General features: G+C 36.2%; 1 long non-coding RNA gene across 1 annotated transcript; it reads left to right on the top strand.

The window, feature by feature from the left end:
• The first annotated feature begins 439 nt into the window (after window positions 1–439).
• Window positions 440–1,743, top strand: LOC141407247 (uncharacterized). Its single transcript, XR_012415476.1, has 2 exons — window positions 440–574; window positions 1,649–1,743. It is a non-coding gene; the product is annotated as an uncharacterized lncRNA (long non-coding RNA).
• The last annotated feature ends 5,675 nt before the right edge of the window (window positions 1,744–7,418 follow it).

The following is a 7,418-nucleotide window of genomic DNA, read 5'->3' as shown; positions in this document are numbered from 1 at the left end:
CTGAAAATATTTGGAAAATTAATTCATTAATTAATGCCAACTCATCATCTCCCTATCCTCTCCCTCCTTCCTTATACTACTAGAGAGAGCAAGTCATTGGACAGTCAAGGCAAATAGTCATTTTCTAGAAATTTGGATCCTGAGAGCTGTGAGTGTTACAGTGAAGTGGCTCATATTTGATCTCCTTCCTCCTTCCTCAAGGTTTAGGCAGAATCTAGCCTCTTTATCTTTTTACTCTGGGGTTCCTATTTTAAGTCATCTAACAGAGGACTATTGCTAACTCAGGGACAACACTTCCCTCTGACATAAATTTCATTTATTTATCGTACATTCATTGAGCTGCATTTATCATAAAACAAAACAGGATTTGCATACAATTTGCTTTTTATTGATTGTTACCTCATTTTATCCTTTCAACTTTCATGTAAAATATCATTCCTGGTTTTATTTTAATAGAGGAAAAAAACCAGATTAAAAATGTGCCCATGGACGTCGAACTGGTGCGTTCAGTGGCAAAGCTGGAATTCAAATATCAGGACTCCTGCTCTGGCCTTCTTCTCCATGAAACTTGGAGGTAAGAAGGAGGTCTTCTTCCATTTGGTTCCCCAAGCTCCTGACATCCTGGAAGTCTAAGGGGTTGCTGGTGGGCTTGGCCTTTTTTTTTTTTTGAGACGGAGTCTCGCTCTGTCGCCCAGACTGTAGTGCAGTGTGCAGTGGCGCAATCTCGGCTCACTGCAACCTCCGCCTCCCGGGTTCAGGCCATTCTCCTGCCTCAGCCTCCCGAGTAGCTGGGACTATAGGTGCCCGCCACCAGGCCCGGCTAATTTTTTGTATTTTTAGTAGAGGCGGGGTTTCACCGTGTTATCCAGAATGGTCTCGATCTCCTGACCTCATGGTCCACCCTCCTCTGCCTTCCAAAGTGCTGGGATTACATGCGTGAGCCACCGCGCCCGGCCAGGCTTGGATTCTTAGCTATCTTAGCTGCTTTATGAATGGGGACTTCTGCCTTCCACCACTGCTCTGAGTGACCCTGCAGTCAGGTCTGGAAATTATAGTTACTCCTTAAAAGCCGCACCCCAGGGTGGGCTGAGGAATTGGGCTAAAGGCCTAAACATAGGGCTTGTGCACCTGCTATAGGACAAAATGTCCTGTAAGCGAACGACTTAGACTTCGGCCTTGAGGAGAGAGGGTAGGTGGGGTTGGGAGAGTACCTTGACATTGCTTCGGGAAGCTGTATTCCCTAACAGGTCAAAGATTGAATCTGAGTATTTTTCACCTTCCTAGAGTATCATGCGTTGAGTAAGTGTTCAATAACTACTAATTGAATTGAATTCATTTGACAAAATAAAATAAAAAAGTATGGGTCCAGAAATTTTCTTAGGTTAAGAAGCAATCTTGAATTCACAGCTTAATCAATAATGATTTGCAGATTCATTATTCCCTAACTCTCAGTCGGTACTTCTGGCTGCTTAGTTATTTTTAAACCTTTACTAGGTACATAAATACTTCCCTCTTTAATGAGAACGAAGCTGGGAAGCCCGTGCTTTATCATTAAGTTGCATTTTATTCACAAATGTTTCAGTTTCTGGATCGCCCTTTAAAAAGTCATTAATTTATCACCATTTTTCTTATCTTCTTTAAAAATAAGGAAAAGAAAAAGGAAGACACTCTCATTGGTCAGAGGAGAGAACACAATTCCATCAGTGGAATCAGTAATTCAAGCTACTGCTTATGCCAGTTAAAGGCCAATTTGGGGAAAGGTGGATGCCCTGGGCTCCATCTGCCATTCAACCACGGATTACGACCTTGTACGGATGGACTTTCAGCAGCAGGAACCCAAAATCACTGGTGAAATAGGAAAACTATTGTACAGATATTAGAAAAATGGGACCTTCACAGTCATCAGAAAGTTATCACTTAATGTCATTTGTCATCAGTCCTTCTTTCTTGTGATTGGTTATATGTTTGTATACATGCACTTGAAATGTGTTTTTAAAAGAGTGTTATAAGGGGTATTTTTCCAATAAGTACAATAAATATTCAATAATAGAACATTGATATCTCATTATTACTATTGGTCACATCTATATTATGAGGCAAAATTAAAGTTGAAATGCAATAAGAGCCATATTTTATCATAATAGATATTTTTCATTTTCTGAAATAATATAAATAATGTGGTTGGTTAAAGTATGTACACACAGGCTATCAATTAAGATGTTTTAAATTTAATTAAATATTAAATAATAAAAGCCACAAGGGGAAGTAAGGCAATTTTTTCTTTAACATGTAACACTTTAAAATGTTTCCTGATAATTATAGAAATATTGACATCAGATCAATCTTCATACCTCGGAAAATTAAAGGTTAAATACTGGGGACTATTAAAACAAATAAAACTGTTTATTCCACAACTTTGCATAGCTGAAAAAATCTTCTGTCATGTCTAGAAACACATTTCTGACATATGCATACCTCACCAGCTTCTCTCAGGTTATTATACACCTCCAACCACAGCCTCATGGTGGCAGGCAGTCAGTAAGAAGGACCCCAGTGATCCCTGCCTCCTGGTATTCACAGTCTGGGGTAATCTCCTTCCCTTGATTATAAGCCTGTGGCTTACTTCTAGTCTTTAAGATTACAGCAAAAGCAATGGGATGTCACTTCTGTGATAATGTAAGATTGTAACTTCCATCTTGCAAGCCAATTCTCTTCTTTGCTAGCTTTGATGATGCAATATGCCATGTTGGTGAGGCTCATGTGGCAAAGAACTGAGAGTCCTGTAGGAACTAAGTCCAACAGCCAGGTAGGAAGGAGTCCCTCAGTCCCACAACCCAAGGAAACTGAATTCTGTCAACTAACAAGCACGTAAGTGAGCTTGGAAGTGACTTCTTCCCCAAGTGAGTCTTCAGATGAGGTCCTAGCCAACTTTTTGATTGCAGCTTGTGACAGACCCTGAAGCAAAGGACTCAGCTAAGTTGTGTCCTAATTCTTCTACTGTGAGAAAATAAATGTGTGTTTTAAAAAATGCTAAATTTGTGTTAATTTGTTATTCAGTAATAGATAGCAAATACATGCACGCACATACAAACACACACATGCACACAGTATTTGGCTTTCATATTGAGGAGAACACAGTGAGTAGCCCCATTTCATGTGGCTTTTAAGGTAGCACAATTACTTTTCTTTGTCTGTGATCTACCTTTGTGTCCTTCAGGTTCTTTTTCAGGCCTTTGCCCTGAGTGTGTGGGGGACCAAAGGGATGTCATACTATATGAATGGTATTGCATATTCATATCCTTGGATCTGAAAGTAGTCCTAGAATATATCCTAAAGAGATAATCTATCAAGATTAGAGAATTTCCTTCACGATGTTGTTTATTGTGGCAAAACTAGGAACAACCTGAATACCACTCCTCCAAGAAGTTATTGAATAATATTGGTAACTCTGCTCAGGAAAAATGCAAACAAACCACTAAAAAGAATAAAATAATCTTTATTGATATGAAAAGATGTTTAATGTTTACTATGACATTTTTAAAAGAAGTTAAAAATCTCATTAAAAACTAGTTTAAAATCCACTCTTATCCCATACTTGTATTATAGATAACATACGTGCATTTTTTTGAAGTAGAGAAATTTCTGGAAAAACACTTATTAAAATGCTATTTGTTTTCTATGGATAGAGTAAAACCAGATAAGTAAAATAAACTATCTGTGTTTTCTATATTTTCTATCATGTATATTCCTGAATAGATGTTTCAAGGCTTTCATTATGTTCATAGATTGATTGAAGTGAATGAAAACTGTTTCTTAGACAACCTAAAATATATCCCAATTCCAACTTCCAGGTCTATCTTCATTGCTTCAAGTGCAGTTGTATGAAATACTTTTCAGTGAGGCCACATTTCTTAATAATTAATAATTCCAGGTTCATTTTTCACCCCCTTCATTCCATTTGAGAAGGGTAGTGCAAAGGTGTATGGTACCATATCCCCACACTTTAGACCTATGGTCTTATAGAACTTCTTAGGGATCTATTTAATAAAAAATTTAGTTTGCTGGTTACATCAGATGATGTCACACAGCTAATGAGCATTCTCTCCTATGCTGTACCTTCTCTGTTCTGTTAACATAGCTATGGTCAATTTTTCTATCATGTACAAGAATTGAATCTGTGGATAACTCTTAGTATATTTCTGGAAGTAAAAATTTAACTGTTATGTTGTAGAAAATTCAAATATATATGATTCCTTTGTATAAACTATGTGCACATACGATTAATCAATTGATTCATTAAGACTTATTTTCAGTAATTTTTTTTTTTTTTTTTTTGAGACAGAGTCTCGCTCTGTTGCCAGGCTGGAGTGCAGTGGCGTGGTCTCGGCTCACTGCAACCTCTGCCTCCTGGGTTCAAGCGAGTCTCCTGCCTCAGCCTCCCATGTAGCTGGGATTACAGGCACGCACCACCACGCCCGGCTGATTTTTGCATTTTTAGTAGAGATGGGATTTCACCATGTTGGCCAGGCTGGTCTTGAACTCCTGACCACCTGCCTTGGCCTCCCAAAGTGCTGGGATTACAGAGGTGAGCCACCGCGCCTGGCTTTCAGTAATGTTAATGCTATTTTGATCATGACATTTAATTAAAAGGTGACATATGTTACTTAAGTAAGCTGGCTACTGTACTCAATAAATACATATACCTTTAGAAACATTAAAACACATGCTATCACCAAACCACATAAGTAATGCCTTTTGAAAACTAAATTACCGTCTGGTAATCATTGGTTTTGTTCTAAGAACTATTGTTCAAAAAAGATCCAGAAAACACACACAGACACACACACACATAATTTTATGACTTTAAAAAAATCCGAATCTTCACTTTGTTTTCTAGAAGAGTCACATGTGACCAGTGCCAATTTAAGGTTTATTGTTAAGCCGTTCCTCATTTTTACTTGGCAGAAGCAAACAAATATGTTGCCAACACAGTAGTATATTCACTCCTTTATAAAGTTGAAAGACTCACATGTAAAAGACATAATTAGAAGTTTAATCATTAAGTATCTGCTAAACCAGGGCTCACTTGATGAACCTAATCTTTTTTCTATGAAAGAGAATATTCCATTCAACTCACGATGTAGATGAGATGGCCTATGTTTCTTTACTTGACCATGCCGTCCTCCCACCCAGCAATGAATCTCACCTGCCTCCAGCCATTCAGATTTGTTTCTTAGTCCCATGGGACAGGGCTTGCCTACCTGGGCACAAACAGTAGAGAATGTACCAATGTGCCTCCCAGAAGAACTACTTGTATGAGGCCACCGGTCACATTCCTGGCCGTGCACCGAATATTTTACCAAAGACAAACATTCAGAACACCGTGCCTTCAGAATGAAGGCTTTCCTCAACTGCTTCAGAAATAAGCGACAAGAATTTTATTAGTCAAGGAGATATCTACTGAAGCAATGCAACAGTGATTTTATTGCTGCCTAAGTGGGAAGCTTTACTGTTTATATATTTGTTTATTTGTTAATCATTCCATGGTACGCAAATGGATGATATAAAAACATAAAGATACATTTATTTCGAAAAACTTAAATGATTGTGTGAAAAAATTTTAAAAAGTTTTATTGGTTATGTAGGCCATCTTGAGAAGCTTGGAGATAGCGTAAAAGATTTTCTTATTAATTATTAATATGAATCATTAGTAATTATATTTTTTAATCTGGAGGGTAAAACAAAACCCTGGCATTCATCATAAACAATTGCCTTTGATCATTTGAGCATTTATACAGAATATGCATCATGGATCTTGAAGGTTGTCTTGCTCTAGGTGAATATGTAACATAATGGCATTTTTCAAGAAGGTCATAGAAACTTCTTTTCTTCAGAATCTCATTGCACAACACACTCATCTTTTCTTTTCATATATTGTCTGAAATGACCAATTTCTTCCTTTCTCCAAAATCCACAATGCTTGTTAATCAACAATTTTTGAGGCATCTCATTTTATACCAATTATCTCTAAGTCTTAGCAGTGTCTCTTTGGTACCCAGCATACATATCATTTCAAGTTTCAGTTCTCAAGTCTGATAAAACTAATAAACCCACACTGCCAGAGGTGGCACATTAAGCTGGTAAAATGGTTTTCATCTTAATTGGATATGAGCACTGTTATCGCTAATAACCCCAGGATACTTCTAATTGGAGTCTCTCTCTCTCTCTCTTTTTTTTATTTTTGAAACACTAATCTCATTGACCAGCCTTAATTCCTCCATCCCCCATTCCTCCAACCTAAACCTTGAAATGCAATATAGAAATATTCCAATTTCAGAGGGTTATTGCAGTACTATTTCCTTACACTAAACCAAAAAAGGGTAAATGATTTTGTAAAAATAAATGCTTCCTTTTAAAGTTTTTAGAAAAAGAAAGTGTAGTAAGACTATTATGGTATTGACATTGCAATAATGTCTCAAATGCAGTTAAGTTAGCTGCCAGCTTTACCTAAGGACACTAAATTCTCAACTTTGAGACATTTTTAAAAGACAATAATCTACTTTGTTGAATTTTTTATTATAATTTTAGGGCAAGTTACATATCAGAAGGAAACACTATTTAAAAATTATCACATGAATAATTACTAGATTTTTGTATTTGAGATCAAATACATTATTTGAATTTACAAATATTGGTGACTGTATATGAAAATTATAGAAACTTGGTTGTTGGCATTACAGTTAAGACATGACAAGATGTGACAGGTTTCTTTCCATAGATAGCTGCAGTTTCCTTGCAGAGAAAGACACTCTGGTAAACACACAAGAAGATTAACACTTGAATCAGCCATTCCACAATATCAATTTTAAACTAAATTTCAACATGAAAAATCAACTTCGATTTTTCTTTATATGGTTTTTTTAAGAGTTGATGGGCACAGACTTGACACCAAAAGAATAAGATAATAAGTAGAAGTCTTAGGAGGATTTAAACAAAAAGAAAGAACAGAAAAAATAATTTTCTGATTCCACAAACCAGGAATTTGTTTCCCAGTAAAAGGTAAAAACTGAAAACTGCACGTTTTAATTGTTAAAAAATGTCATATGAGTCATTCACTGGAGGAAATGATTCATTTTTAATAGACATAATATATTTTTCTGGAACAATATATATTTTATCAGCTGACTGCGGGCCTTTATAATTATTATTACTATTCCCATATAATTAAAAGCCTTTATGTAGCTATCATTAAATAATTATGGATGTGCAAAAGAAATGCTTTACCCATTTCTACAATCCATAAATGACAATTGAAAAAACTACTCATTACTTTATATTTACATTATGGCAATTAAACTAGCAATACCTGGAGCACAGATGAAGGTAGATTAAAGGACTTTTATAGACAGAATATTTTA

Source organism: Macaca fascicularis, chromosome 7, assembly GCF_037993035.2.
Source record: "Macaca fascicularis isolate 582-1 chromosome 7, T2T-MFA8v1.1".
NCBI lineage: Eukaryota > Metazoa > Chordata > Mammalia > Primates > Cercopithecidae > Macaca > Macaca fascicularis.
This window is presented reverse-complemented; position numbering and strand designations above follow the sequence as displayed.